Raw genomic sequence first — 20,823 nt, 5'->3', positions numbered from 1 at the left:
TTGAAATTCTTCAGTTTGATATTCAGATGCATGATTAGAAATCATATCACGTTCATTTGATACGTCTAGCAACAGGAATCTGTTTTAATTAGACAATCCGTCACCTCAGGTCCTTACCATTTCCTGAAACAACTGTTCAGCGATATTCAATACAAACCAGAATGCTCCACAGGCCTTCGTATAAACTTGAATATATAAATACATACTATTCAAAATCGTTTGTGAACTTTTCTCTTGGCAGATATGAGGATATATTACGATGTGTTCATATTGCCAAGCATATACAAAATATTTGAACAAAAGGTAATATACAATTTCTATACATATCTGATACAAAAGTAGGTACAATCACATATCCAATCACATAAGATAAATTCTACTAATACTATAAGCACACAACCAGCAATTATCATAATAGATGCACATATAGATGCACAAAATAGACAACACATACAGACCTGTGAATACGTTTTTGTTGTCATGCATATGTATACATAACCATATATATAGTTGACGTCACACACACAAGCACACATACACATATAGATACACACATTCATATATATGTATACGTATACATATTCTTATAATGGCCTATAGAAATACATATATGCAAACGTATTCATAAAATTGTATGCATGTGCATGGGGATGGGGGTACCAAAACGGAGAAGAAATAACAATGGTTATAGATATTCCATTCATCACCTTACTCAGACAAAAAAATTATGCAATATGGAAGAGGGACGACGTTGTATACTTTATCACTATTGCAAACGGCTGGGAACTGTCTATGGATGCATGCAATAAAGGATCTCTGACGTAATGACTTTCAGTTGGCAGGTGCATATCGTAAAGTTTCTATAATACATTATCATACCGTTGTGACAATCAGACACAGATTGCATTATCTCACTAGGTTTTATTCTAAAAAAGCTGTGATCACCTTCAGCTATCAAAAGCAAACGCTTTACTGGATAAGCGATAAGTAATTATCCCTTTTTATGCAAGTACAATAACTTAACTATTTTAGAGATTGTTCAATTATTAGCGGACCAGGTGTCCGAGATTGCTGACTTCCATATATCACACTGAAATTATACGTGCATACATACATACATACATACATACATACATACATACATACATGCATGCATACATGCATACATGCATACATGCATACATACAAACATACATACAAACAAACAAAAGATGTACGTTGGAGTTTGGTCAGAATAAATGTTGTATGGCTGTGAAACAGGGGAAAACTATAAACCAGACTATTAACATTTCCGTCAATAATTTGACTGTTTCCCCTGTATCTGACGAGGAATGTTACAGGCATCTAGGGGTGGAAGAAAATATATCTTACAATGGCACCAGTAACAAAACACGTGTCACTAAAGAATATTACAGCCGAATAGAGAAAATTCGAACGTAAGAACTCTCTGCAGGCAATAAAACAGTGGCCCACAATGTGTTTGCAGTGCCAGTACTCATACCAACATTTATTGGACGCTTGATGAGATCCGAGGGATTGATGTAAAAGCCCGAAAAAAATTATCAAGCACACATAATTTCCACATAAAGAGTGACGCAGATCGCCTCTACATAAAACGTTAACAAGGCGGTAGAGGCTTAACATCAATCCAAATGCTTTTGAATGTCGCATCATATCCCTTCGGCAACATCTTTTAACCACCAAACGTCGAAATGCATCCCTTGGCCACGTTTGCATACATGAAGCTGATAACATCATAAGACTTCGAAGGCAACTCATAAGACTTAGAATGCAGCTCATTTAGCGACACTTTTTGTCTGATAACCTAGGATACATGCCCAAAGAAGGCGCACGAATCTACCGCAACATATCATTAGATGGAAGGGTGAGCCTATATGAGCAGAAGACTATGCATGGTAAATATTTTTAGAAAGCTCCATGATGATAGTAACATCGATCATCAAAGCAAGTTATCATGAACGAATAGCCGGATTACTACCCTCCACTTTGAAGGGTATGCGCTTGTAATCCAGGAACAAGAAAATATCAACCAAGTACCTGATGCACAAAAGAGATAGAGATGCAGGAAAAGCCGTAAAATGTGGCAGCCGATGCAGACTTTTTGGAGTTCACACTGAAGATATTACCCACATCATAAGCAGTTGTCCGAAAATGTCATCACGGTATTATCTACCAATGAGACATGACGTTGTAGCCAGGACACTCTATAATGAAATCCGTCGGAAGGATAACCGGAGAACAAAGAAATAAGAAACCACTTGTGGTAGAAGCCATAGTCACACATAATAAAACGGAATACTGATGGAATGTACAAGAGAAAATCTGAAAGATGTAAGCAAAACAAACCTGATATAATGATTTGGAATAGAGAAGAGTTACTGTGCACATTGTGGAAATTAGCTGCCCAGCGGATGTTAACATAAAGCTGAAGATCAGTGAGAAAGAGAACACCTACACTGAACTATCGAGAAATCAGCAGTTACTCTATCCAGATTACAATTCAGGTTTATACCTATTATTATTGGGGGCTCTTGAATATTTAACATACTGCCTAATTACCAATCTTCAGGAATTAGGCTTTTCAAAATCAGAAAAGAAACAGCTAATTCGAAGACTATAGATCCAATCCATCACTGAATATGTAAAAATCTGTAAACCTGTCCAGAAGTTTATCATTTAAAAAATATATGAACATATCTAAATATGCAACTATATGCATGAGAATAGATATATAAAACATATAAATCTGCGAATACATACATACATACATAAAAAAATAACCTGTTGTTGATGTTGAAATTCTAATGATGGAACCTTGGATCTAGGTTAGAAACTGGTTCTTTCTCTATTGGCAACAAATCTTAAAACAAACTGAACAATGAAATATATACATACAGACAGACAGTCATGCAGGCAGACAGTCACACAGACAGACAGGCCACTACTTTGGAACATTCAGCTTCGATATCTGGATTACAAATTTACATTCATACCAATAATAATTGATGCAGTTGGTTTTGTAAGTAAACGTCTAAATGTAACTGGGGATAAGCTTGGTTTCTTAATCAACCAACTGACTCGCACATTACAAATACATGCTTTAAGCGGAACTGTAAAAGTATGGAAGACTTTTCTCAGTTTTAAAATATGACATTGTTTTCGCTAACAACATTCCAACGATGGAGGTTTGCATCTGTATTAGGAAGAATTTAAATAAAGAAAACAGAAAAGAACATACATACATACAAATATGCATACATGCAAGCATTCGTGCATGCATGTATGTACATACATACACATGCGTGTGTGTTTCTGTACATATGTAAGGTATGTATATGTACATACAATTGTATGTATATCTACGTACACTTGCATGTGTGTGTAAATACACGTATGTATTGTATTTATTTAGGTACGTTCATATATTTAATTGTATACTTTAGTAGATAAGTTTTGTGCATCATTATTCATATGCCATAGTGTTATATACAAAAGCATTTTCAGTTTTCTTTCGGACTGACAAATAAATTTTATTGCATTATTAACCGCCTAAAATTCGCATCATCCATTCAAAGTTTGAAAATCGGAAAATAAGATGATGAACACTTGGATAGTTTGAGAAGTAAATGGTGTTTCAACATTAAAATTTAACCATCTGTCTGAGTAGCAACCAACTGATCTATGTTCAAAAACGTTCATATTTTATTCAAATGCGCCATTAATGTCTGAACTCTTCTACCATTATTATATATATATATATATATATATATATATATATATATATATATATATATATATATATATATACATACATAGACACATATCGGTGTGTGCATGTGTGTAAGCTAGTGTGTGTCTCTGTGTGAATACATATGTTATAACTATATTTGTATTTGTATTTATAAGTCTGCGTCTGTGTGTGTGTGTGTGCGTGTGTGTGCGTTTATGTGTAAAAGGAAAACAATGAGAGTGAAAGAGGGGAAATGATGCTGACAAGTAGCCATCTGGAAATTTCGGTATAGTGACTTGATCTATAAAGTTATGAACACGGAACGCTATTATTTTCCATTTGCTGGTCCATAAATAAATAGACACCTTTAATTCAACGGTATATGTTAAATTAAAGTAGGAACTATTACAGCTAAATGTTATATTCTTTAATTTGTTTGAGGCCTCATTGCTAAATCAATGTTAAAACATCATTTCGACATCTAAGTGTTGCCTTCAGTTGGCCATTTATTTAACTCTTCCAAAAGAGTCTAAATTTGGTGTCTATAACATGAATAAATCTCTTTATCTGTACAATCAAAAAGCTGGGGAAACGGACACGGCTGTTGCACACAGGGATATTTGCAGTTACAGATGAGAGGCGCTATTCTACAATGTCTGCATCTATTTCTCTGAGTATAAGACATTAGACTCTTATTTGTTTGTACATGGTAATTATGGAATGATTCCATTTCACGCTTCAAATTTCAACTATTTGTCTCACTGTGTGTATACCGTAAAATTATTGGTTGCGGTTTCTTAAAAGAAGTGAATCTACTGAATTTTTTGCCAGCCAAAACACGGTTTTCTAAATGTTTATTGCACCTGATCTATAGAAACAAAATAGTCAAATGGTACTAATGCAGCAATTGTATATAGTTCTTAATACATGTAGCATAACGATGACCTGATAAAATGGTTGACGCGTCGAAATAGGTACTGAGCGTCTTTTCTTGCACATGGTTCCGGGTTCAGTCCCACTGCGTGGTATCTTGGCCAAGTGCCTTCTACTATAGCTTCGGGCTGACCAAAGCCTTCTGAGTGGATTTGGTAGACGGAAATTGAAAGAAGCTCGTCGTATATATATATATATATATATATATATATGTGTGTGTGTGTGTGTGTGTGTGTGTGTGTGTGTGTGTGTGTGTGTTGTATATGTGTGTATGTGTGTGTATATGTGTGTATGTGTGCGTATGTGTCTGTGTTTGTCCCCCCAACATAGCTTGACAACTGATGGTGGTGTGTTTACGTCCCCGTAACGTACCGGTTCGGCAAAAGAAACATTTTGGAGTTCATATGTCACCAAGGTCGACTTTGCATTTTATCCTTTCGGAGTCAATACACTACGTACAAGTTGAGCATTGGGGTCGATGTAATCGTCTTACACCCCTCTCCACAAAGCTGTTTGCTTTATGCAAAATTTGAAACCAAAATAATTTTAATGGCTTCCATAAATAAGAGAGGAACCTGTGGGCAGGTCCTGAAACACTGTAAAAACAATTTGGTAAGAAATCAAATACTTTACAAACAACATTCGCTTGCTAAATAAAACTAATATAATTTCGAGTTTTACAGCAACATCGGCAGAATTCGTTCAGAATGTTTTGGAAATTTCTTAATTTATCTGTGATGCAACTTTCATATTACTTTTCAACTGAAAAAGCTAAATATGCCAGCTTGGCACTATAGCTAACTCCAATTAGCGAATACGCTAGAAACCAAAAATCTTGAAATAAATGTAAAATAAAGAATAATAATGACTAAGATCAACAAACTCCATGCTACTATAAACAGTTTTATACGTTGAAAATAACCCATTCCGATATTTGCTAATATACATGATCAAATTTTACTCAATGAAACGTTTGCTAATTTTTGTTCTTTGTACAATTAAAGTTAATTTGATTTCCTGAAGAAGTAACATTATGGACTAACGGATTTGTTTTAAAAATGTATATAAAATAGGTGCAGCAGTAGCTGTGTGGTATGTAGCTTGCTTATCAACCACATGGTTCCGGTTTCATTCCCATTGCGTGGCACCTTGGGCAAGTATCTTCTACTCTAGCCTCGGGCCGACCAATGCCTTGTGAGCGGATTTGGTAGATGGAAACTGAAAGAAGCCCGTCGTATATATGTATATATATATGTGGGTGTGTGTGTGTGTATATGTTTATGTGTCTGTGTTTGTCCCCCCAACATCACTTGACAACCGATGCTGGTGTGTTTACGTCCCCGTAACTTAGCGGTTCGGCAACAGAGACTGATAGAATAAGCACTAGGCTTCCAAAGAATAAATCCTGGGGTTCATTTGCTCGACTAAAGGCGGTGCTCCAGCATGACCGCAGTCAAATGACTGAAACAAGTAAAAGAGCAAAAGAGTAAATGTAACACGTAATGATACTGATAACTGTTTTACTTGTTTCAGTCATTTGACTGCGGCCATGCTGGAGCACCGCTCTTACTCGAGCAAATCAATCCCAGGACTTATTCTTTGTAAGCCTAGTACTTATTCTATCGGTCTTTGTTACCGAACCGCTAAATTACGGGGACGTAAACACACAACCATCAGTTGTCAAGCGTTGGTGGGGGACAAACACAGACACACAAATATATCCACGCACATACACACACACACACACACACACACACACACACACACACATATATATATCTATATATATATATATATATATCTATATATATATATATATATATATATATATATATATACGACGGGCTTCTTTCAGTTTCCGTGTACCAAATCCACTAGCAAGGCATTGATCGGCCCGAGGCTATAGTAGAAGACACTTGCCTAAGGTACCACACAGTGGGAATGAACCCGTAACCATGTGGTCGGTAAGCAAGATACTTACTACACAGCCACTTTCTTAAAAACCATGTTATAGATAGTTTTAAGAAAGTTGAAGGTCATTGTTAGGGAACAGGAATGAATCTGTTATACTTCAGTAAGACAATCTAGCAAGTTACATACTCAGAACTGTTTAGGATTGTATAATGCCTGCATGTCTACAAAAAAGACTAAAGCAATGTAAGTAGAAGCGAAGAAGTGAATTTATCTCTGTAACATTTGTGGACAGATATGAATTAAATAAATTCCAATTAAAGCCAGTTTCGGAGAAACATAAAGCCCCGCAATCTTTTATACAGACTTAGAGTCTTCGAGTCCAGCCTCATACGTATATTAACTTCACTTAGCAGGTATAAAATTCTCTTTAGATACTCAGACTAAATGGATTATGAATCAATAACAGTGCTGGAACAAGTGAAACAACATAGGATAGCTTTCCATTTAATATTTATGAATAGTGAGCATTGCCAAATTCTTCTTCTTCTTCTTCTTCTTCTTCTTCTTCTTCTTCTTCTTCTTCTTCTTCTTCTTCTTCTTCTTCTTCTTCTTCTTCTTCTTCTTCTTCTTCTTCTTCTTCTTCTTCTTCTTCTTCTTCTTCTTCTTCTTCTTCTTCTTCTTCTTCTTCTTCTTCTTCTTCTTCATCGTCGTCATCATCATCATCATCATCATCATCATCATCATCATCATCATCATCATCATGTTCATCATCATCTTCATCATCATCATCATCTGCATTCCCCGTCGGTGAAAAGGACAAGAATGACACGAGTGAATTCACAAAATCCAAGCTCATGCCTCTAGCGTCGAAAATACAGGAAGGTGGAGGCAGTCCATTTTACAATGCAGAATTATTCTAGATCTATAGTGTTCATTGACTGGACCTACGCGGCTCTTCCCCTATCGGTAGGTCTCATATTAATTTTCTATGTATATTCTTGATTTTGTGTCGCCACTCCATTTCTGAGCCGACTGCGCGTAATCAGCAAATATCTTTGCAAATTCAGCAGGCATGCATATTTTCTTCCTTAATCCAAAGTATTTATATCTATTGTTCATGTGAAAAAGGTATGAAGATTAAATCTACTGAAGACCGACACAGCAACCCAGCTTTAATCACATACATGTATGTATATATTCAATGAATATATATATATATATGTATATATATACAATGATTATAAATGGAAACAGCTATAGGAAGAATTGATAAACAATATATTAATAAATTATTATTAACCGCTAACTATATTTTCTTCTCTTAATTTAATGCGAATTATATACTTGATATATAACTATTGACTTAGGGAAATGTTATTTCCTAAATATATAAGGTATAGAACCAGTGTCTTCTTGGATGTAATCATCCCTTTAAGAAGTTAATATATCCTCTAATTATATATATATATATATATATATATATATATGACACGGGAAATTTGCAAACGTGCAATTATAAATTTAAATTTAGGGAAGCAAGCAATGTCGAGTACTAATGACTTAATAGATGAAAAGTACGTATTTGGTGAGAGACATAAAGCCCCGCAGTCTTTTATACAGACTTAGAGTCTTCGAGTCCAGCCTCGTATGTATATTAACTTGGACTTCACTTAGCAGGTATAAAATTCTCTTTAGATACTCAGACTAAATGGATGATGAATCAGTAACAGTGCTGGAACAAGAGAAACAACATAGGATAGCGTTCCATTTAATATTTATGAATAGTGAGCATTACAGGGATTGTAATAGAAATTATAATCTTGTCTACCACATACATCGGTTTCTCCAAGGAAAGCGTTTTTGGTGTTTTCATAAAAATGGAATAATAAATATTTGAAGCGTGCTTGTAAGCTATAAAACTTATGTATAATATATTCTGAAATGCTGAGACTTTGGAATCGTCAAACTTACATGGCAATTGTACATTTGCCGAACGACTCATTCTTTGGTATATAGAACAAAATCTATTTATTTTTAATCTATATATAATATTCCATATCAGACAGCATATATAATTCAATTTTGCTTGAAAAGTTATTTCGTCGGGTAAGAAAAACTATTCTGTTTTTTGAAAGATGAGTCTAAATATCATCCGCTTTTATTGCAATATAAGACTGAGGTAAAACTTTTCCTCTATCGGCACTTTGGCACAGTAGGATGTCAGTTTTGTGATACAGTTATGTATATATTAATGTAAATGAAACTATGTATAAAAAGAATTTATATATGGATATATGTAAATATATCCCTATATCTCGTCAGTTACAAGATAAAGATCAATATCAAGAAACAGACAATGATAGAGAGGGGGAGAGAGAGAGATACGGAGAGGACGAGACCGGACAGTGAAAGGATGATAGAAATGGTAAGAATACCCAACCACTCATCTGGAGTAAAAACGTAATTACAAATTTCGTTACGTTTGGAGAATATTAAGATGTGTATGACAACGGAAACATATAGGACAGAAATAAACGAGCAAGATGAAACTCAACGGAGAAAATTATGTAGAATAGTGCAGTTGAACTAGAAATGTCATCCTTTGAATAGGCACAAATACAAAGAGAATACTAGCACAAGTTTTATGCATGTGTATATATGTTGAAATATATCTACTGGTGTGTGGTGTGTGCTCCGTACGTCCGTGTAGATTGGATGTTCTACTCCCTTCAGTAGGCAAAATCTTATCACTTTTCGTTGGCGATTGTTATATGATTGAATTTATTTTCTTTCAAATTTTGTTTTAATAAGAGGTTCTTTAGCAACCGCATTCGAGTCTAGCTGGATATTATGATTATGAAGTAGTAGATGTTGCTAACTTCATGAAGAAGGAAATACACGAAAGAATATAATGAGTATATTGCTTTACAATAAAGAGTTTATCCTCTACAGTAGTAGTAGTAGTAGTAGTAGTAGTAGTAGTAGTAGTAGTAGTAGTAGTAGTAGTAGTAGTAGTAGCAGCAGCAGTAGTAGTAGTAGTGGATTTAATTTCAAATTTGCATGCGCATGAAAATGCAATGTGTTGTATCCGTTTTTTTTTTCCGTCGTTTTCTTTCGCATATAACCACTGCCTCCCCCGTGTCTTACAGTTGCAACCCCAATTATATTGGGAGTATTCGGCAGTTTTTCGACGAAGAGGTTTAACTCCAATCATTTCTAGTGAAGTGTTCTTTCCCTTAAGCAAAACTTCCGATATCAATCTATCGCGCTCTTTTGCTTCAAACCGCGTCTCTCATCAGAATATCCCGGCCGAAATTTGTGTATATTGTAATCTCTCAGTTAATTCAATTCTCGTTTTTCTATCACGGAAGAGAATCGTCTTGAAATTATTTACGTTAGTTAGAGGAATAAAAGTATATTCACAAATATGATTAATTTTTCTTTCCTTTAGGTATTGCAATCTCATTGGACAACATCAATGCGAAGCAGTTAGGGTATATAACTGTAATTTAAAGAATTAACGTTATATAAAGGCAAAGAAATATAGGGGGTTTCATAACGAAAGTGATTCGTATGAGTAAAACAATAAAGTATTACCGTTCATTACTAGTGTAAAAGATTGAAAAAATACTACCTCGGCGTGCGTAGATATGTGTGCACGTGTATCTTACCTATTTATGTATTCCACAAATTTCCCTCTTTTCTTTTCTTTCCATTTCTATCACCAACCTCCTCTCTCTCTCTCTCTCTCTCTCTCTCTCTCTCTCTTTTCCCCTCACTTCTATCTCTCTCTCTCTCTCTCTCTCTCGCTCTGTCTCTTCAATTCAGAGTCTATAAATATATCATTATGACTTTTCAATTCCCCTCGTCTTTCTCCTTTCTCTCGTCTTTTAGATAACTTATATTTTCACGTTGTTTACTGCATCTTTCCTTCCTGCAATATTTCACTCTCTGCTCAAATGCCTGCCTTTCTGGTTTGTTAACTGCCTACTGTATACTTATTTGTCTCCGTCTCTTACTCTCTCTTTCCCTCGTCTCTCTCTTTCTCTCTCTCTCTCTCTCCTCTCTCACTGCCCCGTCCTTCTCTTTTATCTCTCTCTCTCTCTCTCTCTCCCGCTCCCTCTCTGTCAAGTCCCCACCTTTGTAATCATCTATCAAGTCTATCGGCGTAACCACTATTTTCAGCATCCTCATACCTACAGTGTGTGACGAAAAAGGAAAACAGCTATCAAAACAAAACTTTGAATACCGTAACTTGTCCTTTTATATATCCATATCAACGTTTGTGTGAGAGTGTAGGTATGTATGTATGAGTGTGTGTATGTGCGTGCATGTACATACATATGTATGTATATACAAAGATATAAATATATGCTAACATATGTATATATCACGAAACATAAATATAAGTATTTTTAAGCACGCACACACACGCATATATATATGTATATATATATATATATATATATATATATATATATATATGTATATATATATATATATATATATATATATATATATATGTACATATATATACGCATACATATAAAGGCACATATAAACACACAAACACACACACACACACAAATATCTACACACTTTCGTATATTCTTACGCGTACATGGCCTTGCTCTGAGAAATGTAAACAGTTTGACTTTCACTCAATTGCATGGTAAATAATGACTGTCTTTTCATGCTACTATCGCTGCTTTTAATCTTAGGACTCAAAATGTGTACATTTATCTTTAATAAGGAACTATTCATTTTGTCACATATATCATTCAATGATATATGCTTGTTTCTTCATAATCACATTGCTCTTTATATATTTCTTCTAAGTAGTTCGTTTCACCCGGTCTGTTTGTCCCTCTCTATCCTTGTCTGTACATTACTCGTTCTCACCGTCTCCGTCTCTCTCCCCTTCCTTCTTTGTCTCTCTCGTTTTGTTTCTTTGTCTCTCTCTTTCTTTTTCTCTCTCTCTCTCTCTCTCTCTCTCTCTCTCACCTTCTCTCTGTGTCTCACTTGCTCTCTCTTTTTCTCACTCGCTCTATTTCTACTTCATTCCATTTTTTTTCTGACTCGCACTTATTTGGGCTATTTCTGTCTCTATATTTTTCCGGTATTTTTATTTCATTTCTTTTTCTCCCCACCTCTCTCTCTCTCCCTCTCTCCCCCCTCTCTTTCTCACTCTCTCTCTCACTCTCATTGTATACTTAGGAATTCATATATTCTTGGACGATTTCTTTTCTTTTACCTTCATGTTAAATTCAGAGCATTTCCAAAAGATAATTGTAATTGTCTCTCAGAACACAGATATAAGTATTGATGGAATTTTGCATGATGGTGAAATAGCATTATTTTATTATAGGCCAAATTCTAAATGCTTGACAGGTATGTGGCACCATGACAGCAAGTCAGTTCTGTGGAGACATAGTGGGCAACAATTTCCAAAGAACTGTGATCCAAAAAGGCATATCGAGTCTACATGACTAATAGAAGTTGACATTTCGTAAAGCATTGAATTCTCCAGAGTAATTTACTGATTCTGCAAATAGTGGGTAGGAGATAATACAAAGAGATAGTTGAAATGTATGTATGATATGATAGAGAATAATTTGTGTCTATGATGTTTTCCATATGTTAAACAGTAGTCAGAAACATTTTGAACGAAAGTCAATAGGTCTTGAATATCATTTACTTGTCAAAACAAAATACAAAAAGAAATCTCAGCAAGAAAATAATTTTGCGTTGTTTTACGTACCCGTGTTTTCACTTGTAAATTATGTATAATATACTTAAAAATCAACGTACGAAGAAACAAACACTCACAGGTGAATATGCTAATTACACTAAGCTGAAAAAAAATGAATGACACGGATATGTGTGTGTGTGTGTGTGTGTGTGTGTGTTAGTTTGCGCGTGCGCGCGCGTGCGTGTGTGTGTGAGTGTGAGTGTGTGTGTGATTGTATGTATGCATGTATGCATGTATGTATTATGCATATGTGTATATATATATATATATGTATATATATATATATATATATATATATATATATATATATGTATGTATGTATGTATAAATATATATATATATATATATATATATATATATATATATATATATATATATATATATATATATATATATATATATATATATATATATATATATATATATATAAATATATACATATATACAGAGAGAGAGAGAGAGAGAGAGAGACATGTATACATAAACACATATACGTGTATGTATGTTTATAGATATATATATACATATATATTTATACACATACATACATACACACACACACACACACACACATATATATATATATATATATATATATATATAAAAACAAATAGTAAATGAGTATATGCATATATACGTACAGGTATGTGCATACCGACATCCACCTGTATGTATAGGTGCATATCTGGGTACAGGACATTGCAAACAAAACGTAGACGAGAAAACAAACAACCCACATACAGAACATTCTCCTTCATCAGCTACCCCCGTTTTAACACCGGCGTTTCGAAGAGCTGGGTATATATATATATATATATATATATATATATATATATACCCAGTCGTAGATAGATAGATTGATAGATAGATAAATAGATAGATAGATAGATAGATAGATAGATAGATAGATAGATAGACAGACAAACAGCTAGACAGACAGACAGACAGACAGACAGACAGACAGATAGATAGATAGATAGATAGATAGATAGATAGATAGATAGATAGATAGATAGATAGATAGATAGATAGATATACATACATATAGCATGTATACATACTCCGTGCATAAATCAGTCAGAAACCAAACATTAAAACCAGATTTCAGACTCAATGGAGGATATTTATTACGATGTTTATTAACAGTTTTAGTGTATCCCATAGGGAGGGATTGCTCATGTTTTTTGGGCTTTTTTTTAGTTTGCAACCATGCTAAAAAGAGTTAATTTTATTTTGTAAATCTCTATTTACATGCACCAGTTTATATTGACACACACATTTATGTTGAGATATGAACAGAGCTCAGTAAATATTTTCAAAATATATTTATATACGTAAATAGTCATGTGCGGTTTAGGAGCAAGTTTGGCTTTGTGACAAGGAGCCTGTTTCCCAACTACATATTTCGGGGTTCAGTCCGTCTGCGTGGCACCTCGGGCAAGTGTAATCTACTACAGCCTTTCATCAACCAAAGCCTTCTAAAAGAATCCCAATCAAGCTAAGCGGTTATAGAAGCAATTATGCGGATAAACATATTAGATATATCAAATATAATAAATACAAATCTTGTATATATATATGTATACACCTTACTTCCACCCGTTTAATTTCCTCTGTTCTTTGTACTCTGTGTAAGTTGGATCTATTAATATGTGTATATATTTGTACGTAAAACTTCATCGTTAAAAATTCCCCGTCTTTTACTTTCCTTCCTTATATATATACTATACTTGATTGGACTATATCAGGTGGACGAGAAGAGCCATGCAAGGAACGTGAAGAGAGCACAGCGTAATGACGGAAAGTCATGGTCGTGCTCCAGCATGACCACAGCCACTTGGCTGAAAAACATAAGTAAATAAATAAATACGTACAAATATACTTATATTACGTACAAATATATACACATATTAATAGATCCAACGTACACAGAGTACAAAGGACAGAGGAAATTAAACGGGTGGATTTAAGGTGTATACATATATATATATATACGGGATGTATTTCATGCCCCAAACTATACATATATATATATATATATATATATATATATATATATATATATATATATATATACACACACAATATTTTGCGCTTCATGCCCAAACTATTATATTTAATATATTTAATTTGTTTATCCACATAATCGCCTCTGACTCTGTGTGTCTGTGTGCATGTGGGTTGTTGTATGTCTGTCCCCCACCAACCACCGCTTGACAACGTGTGCTTGTGTTTTCATGTCCACGTAACATAAGAGTTCGTCGAAAGAGCCTGGTAGAACAAATACGAATTAATCAGGAATAGGCGGAATTTGAATAATTAAAAAAATCGTTATGCCATTCACATAGCATTCTTCCGACATACGGACAAAAGCAAACCTACTAACTTGGCCAGCTGCGTATGGATTAAGTGGAGAATAATTGAGAAATCTATACCTGGTGTTAATAGATCGAATACATGTAGGTTTTGTTTGGCTGAAAGAGCACAAATCCACTTCAGATCTAATAAACCTCTCTATCTACTGAAAACTAGGTCTGAAATGTTCTTTGATTGCATTCATATGCATAAATATATCTTAAAGAATTGTTAAATTCCTCCTATTCCTGATTAACTTGCTGATATCATTTTAGCCTTATAATTTAAGATCTAAGGGAGATAACTCTTTTAGTTTTTATACTTTTTACTTTTTACATTTTAGTTTTTGTGTTTTTGTTTTCCGTTTTTCGTTTCACTAGTTTTAATCTTATGCTGATTTCTTAATTTTGTTGTATTTCTGCTCTTATTCATTTTTTTTTAGTTCGTTATGATATGTGGTCTGTGTTCGATGAAGATGATATCCCTCATAATTTTGTAGAGTGCATATTTCTTATTTTTTAGCAAGAATAGTATTGACAGTGACTCCGAGTTAGGCCAGCTAATCTATCATCGCACGGGGATACATTTAAGTTACTCTTGGTTTTATATAGTCTCCTTTGAAATACATTTTACCTTGGGTATGTGGGATCCATAGATATATTAGCAAATGCGTGTTTATGTATGAGTGTGGAGTGCGAAAGTATGAATGTGTGAAGAGTAGACTTCTTTTGTTGTTTATTCCAACTGCTTAGCATCGCCAAAACAGGTCATAAAAATGGCTTATGTCGTTTAATACAAAACGTTTTGATCTGATAACTTCCATCTGACTTTATTTTAAACTACTTTTAATAACTTGTATTCTTAGTTGACGTGAATCTTACATGATATATCAAATCATAAATGGCAATTATTTTAAATAAATTTGGAGATCGTTCTTTGATTTAGACCTGCAGAACTAAGAAGAAATATATATATCACTTCTGTAATATTCGTAAACTCATCATAGATTCTAAGTTTCTGAAATGATTACTTGGAAAGATTTCAAGAATAACTTGGAAATTTTTGTGAAAGTGAAAACGATTTGTATATAATTATATATTAGCTGAGAGTCGGAGGGGTAGGTGTAAATAAAGACATGAATAATCATATATATATATATATATATATATACAAAATTAGGGAGTAGAGTGGGTAAAATCCAGGCTAAATATGTTTCATATCCAGCAGAACCTCGAAAATAGTAATTATCCAAATGAGTGTTAAGCTGTTAGCTACTCGTCGGGCCAAAGATACCGTAACCAAGTAAGGTTTACATTGGTGTCGCGGTATCTCACGTTGACTCACACGAGATTTGATCGAAATCACAATTTTCAGGGGATTTCGCCCTACACTGATGTTTAGCTTTGCGTCGCTCTGTCCCACGGCTTCCAATTTAAGCAACTGGAGATATCTATATGAACAATATCAATGTATCTAGTAGTATTTGATATTGATAAAACTTTATAACTATTGTTCACTCAATTACGAACACATACATATAATAGTTAAATTTAAAGATGTATAAGTTAATATGAGATTTCATTCATTCAGTAGCCTACAGAATGAGCTACTCAAGAAATATTGTGAATATGTATGTACATTTATTTAAATATACAGATATACACGCATGAAGGTACAGCAGAGTTAATATATATATCCCTATTTTGCAGAGAAAAGTGTAGGTGGAGCCACCTACACTTTTCTCTGCAAAATAGGGATAGTTTATCCTGTTCAGGCTATTTTATTACCATTATTCTGTGATATATATATATATATATATATATATATATATATATATATATATATATATATATATATATATATATATATACATATATATATATATATATATATATATATATATATATATATATATATATATATATACATATATAGATGTATGTGTGTGTGTGTGTGTTTACTCCATGCAAAGTGTATCGAATGTATATTAACTATCTCATCAGTGTGCCCGTTCAGAGAGTAAATTAGTGAAGGCTATTTTGATGTTACATATTGGTGTTAATATATATGTCCACACATCCAGAGAAAGGAGAAAGAATAAACATCTCATATCCTAGTCGTAAGAAGGTAAGAGATTCAGAGCTGTTGTCGTCATAAACTCCTATATAAAACGAATAATTATATATATACATATTAAAATCTTATCTACACATAGCAGTGATGCAGCACTTAGACAAATTACTGAAGCTACACACATAATAGAAGAGAAACCTAGCCTGAATAGGAAACTAGAATGGAACACTAACACACACCACTAACAAACCACAAACCACAGCACGTGACAACATGTTACCCATAAACCAATAATAATATGAACAAAGTATAATACAATACATAGATAAACAAATGGAATTAAATACTACATACGTTAACAAAATTTAATTAAACACACAAAAAAAAACAAAAAAGACACACACACACATGAACAAATAAATAAATAAAAACAAATACAAACGAACACGTATTAACAGAGTATATAGGTGATACAGACACTCCCCATACACACATGCACTTACAAAAGACACAGACACATTGAAAGACACGCATGCGTAGACACATACAATAGGAATACAAAATACAAAATGGCTGATATTTAGCAAGGTGAGACACACATAAGAAGGAAGGAATCAAAGGACCACTGATGAGGTCACAGAAGTGTGACGAAAGAACTCTGGCCGAAATAAGATTAAGATTAATGTAATATAAAGCTGAAGCAAATTAACACCAAATATACAGTGCGTGTGTTTTTATTGGCTAAACTGGCAATATGACCATCCCCAAATACAACAACATATATATATATATATATGTGTGTGTGTGTGCGTGTGTGTGTGTGTGTGTGTGTGTGTGTGTGTGTGTGTGTGTGTGAGTGTACGCACACACATACAAACATGTATATATAGAAAACGATCATGTATCTATATATGTTTATGCACACAAAAGTACATTTTTGTATATACACGCATACATATGGATATTAAAACATACATATATTGTGCTTGTAACATACATACAAATTGTAATATAAGTGTTGAGCAAGCATTTTTCGTAACTTTAAAATATCTGGAACAAAGTGTTTTGTGCTTAACTTTAAGAAACAATTTATAACGTATAAACTGTCGAAGAAATATCAAAACGAGTTAAAAGAATACCATTAATGCCCATTTCCATTGCTATATCCTTCGGGGTATATAAAAGAGAACATTCTGAAAATTTATCATACAGCGTAATATATTTTACACATCCGAACACGGAAAGCACACGCGCTCACACATGGACACACATGGACACACCAAACACACACACACACACACACACACACACACACACACACACACACACACACACACACACACACACACACACACACACACACACACACACTCACACACACACATTCATCACACCATAGAATGTCATAGCATAGAATATAAGCGTGTCTCTGATTGTGTATGTAAATAAAATAATACTACAGTTTTATAATAGTCATTGAGTAGAATTGAGGATTGTTAAAGAGAAATTATACATTTTGTATTTTCCACTTAAACGTTTCTGAGGACACTTTATAAAATCAATATACTATATGAAATTCTTTTCTAGACATTATTGTTCTATTTTGAGCTTCTTCTAAATTATTGGTACGTTGCAGGTGAGTAAGCCAATAGAACTTTGTCTACCAACCTTCAGTTCGGGGATCATATCTTATAAAAACTGGTAATTTCATTTGAAGTGCTTCTTAATTTGTTCACTATACGAGTCATTGAGGAATCTTCATTAAATATCAATCTGTTGTTTTATTTATAGATATATCAGTGGAATATGGTAAGCAATATATTATTAGTGAATCCATGTAATCCAAAAGATTTATATCGGCAAATTTTGAAACACTGTATAGAAACTTTAAACGTCTAACACATATATATCTACTGAACTGGTCAGTAATTATCTCTATATATTGCCAAGATCCATTACAGAAATATATCCTGACAAGCCCAATGTATAATGCATGTCGCTTCGATGTATTTTATTCTTCTATACGTTTCAGCCACAAGGCTGTGGTCATACTGAGGCACCACCATATTATATGATTGGCTTTTGGTGAAGGAGGGAGTTCGACTCTGTTGCCCTCTTTTGAGTCTCTTGCCTTGATATTGGCTCATTTAGGACCTTGGATAGCAGGAGGTCAGGTTGTTTCTTGAAAACATCTACTCACACTCACACTCCATAAAGATCACTGAGATGTTTTGGCAAGGCGGTAAATAGCTGTGGGCCCTTGAATTCCAAGCTGTTGCAGTACATGGCCCTCACTCTAGATGGGACAGCTGAGAACTGTGGAACAGTGCAGTGATATCGATTCCAGCGTTTGGTGCCAGTCACTCCTGTAACTTTCACACATACATCATTGCACACCTCTCCCGTCTTCGCTTCAGGAGGTAGAGTTGTAGCTCTTTCAGTCTCTGCCAGTAGCTCGGCTGTTCCATTGATATAATCTTCCTTGTGTAACTTCGCTGAACCGCCTCAAGTTCCGCTATTATTCTGACATTGTAGAGTGACCACAGGTGAGAGCAGTAGTCCAGACAGACTACTCATTTTTGTTATTTAATTTTTAATTATACAGACTGCTGTTGCAATAAAAAGAAAGAACATGTATAATTTATAAACGAATGTCACTATTGGAACGTCCTCCAAAAAAAGGTCACTTCAATCGCGATTGGCCTGGTAGTTTGCACGCTCCGAAACTTATATAGTATAGTGTAACTGAAATAGCAAGATTTTTCTAGCAACTATTTGTCTGTTAACATTTGATAATCCCCTGACAATTATTTGGGAATATGCCCTTGCATGAATCTCTGCCAAGCAGCGGCTTTTTCGTGGCTGTTTGAGCAGTTTGTGTTCTACATTATGCAGGATCAATGGTTGATCATGACTGAAATATAGCCAAATCTGAATGAAAATATAGTCTTAGGATTTCTACTCTCGCACAGATTTTGTTTGTCACAATAAAATTTCTTCAAATGCTATTTGTACCTCAGCAGTTTTCAGTATTCGGAAGGTTACTGTCCATGAAGTGTGTTGTCATCAGCCGCATCAAAAACTGACCGAGTAGTTTTAAAATCAAACACAAAACCGAGCTGTGGCCATCCTTTCATTGTTAGGGTCTATTTGGGATATAATTATACAATTTGTTTCCTATTTTATTTAGATAGAAAATTCTCTCTAATCAGCAAAAATAACAACGGTTTCCATATTTATATGTCAGCTATATAATGAAATTGAGGGTAGGAAAATGCTACCCCATAAATAAACGTGTATATGCGTGAGTGAGTGCGCATCGTTATTTCAGTGTGAATGTGATCGGCTCTCTATATGTATCAGCCTTTATATTTGCAAGTGTGGTAATATAAAATTTGTTATATACTTATGAAGGTAAGTAGGAGATTCCGAAATAACACAATACATTCCTTATAAGTCTTGATATCATTTTCACAACATCATATCGAACTGAAGCGAAATCAATCTAAAATTCAATTAAATGCTATCACCTTTCCACTCATTATCTATACAAATTTGAGAAATTGCTAAACAACAATACAAAAGAACAAAGAAAAAATACATTTGCTTTAAAAGTATAAACAATTCATTCGTCTCTAATGTTATTTACAATTCATGTATTTATTAAACTTTCTTTCTGTTTCGCTTATATTTATTCTTTTCACTATTTATTTTGTTATTTTGTGTGGTTTATTCACCATTCATTGCGAAATATAAAGAATGTGAAACTAATCATATTTGTATCTATTGCAAAAACCGCAGTTGCAAAACTTGATAGGAACGCATGTAAATAAATGGAATTTCAAACCGATTAAAGCTACGCATTATTGATGTAGAGAAAAACATATATAACATATTCTATTCTTTTATTTCTTGTGAACTACATACGTTTATCTACATTGTCAAATACACATAATAACATACATGTCCCTCTCTAGGTCTATATCTATCAACCTCATTCACTCTCTCTTTCAATATACACATATGTGCGCGCGCACACACTCAT

The sequence above is a fragment of the Octopus bimaculoides genome, chromosome 15 (genome assembly GCF_046866305.1).
Source record: "Octopus bimaculoides isolate indiv1 chromosome 15, ASM4686630v1, whole genome shotgun sequence".
In the NCBI taxonomy this organism is placed as follows: Eukaryota; Metazoa; Mollusca; class Cephalopoda; order Octopoda; family Octopodidae; genus Octopus; species Octopus bimaculoides.
The sequence above is the reverse complement of the archived record's forward strand: the minus strand, read 5'-3'. Positions refer to the sequence as shown.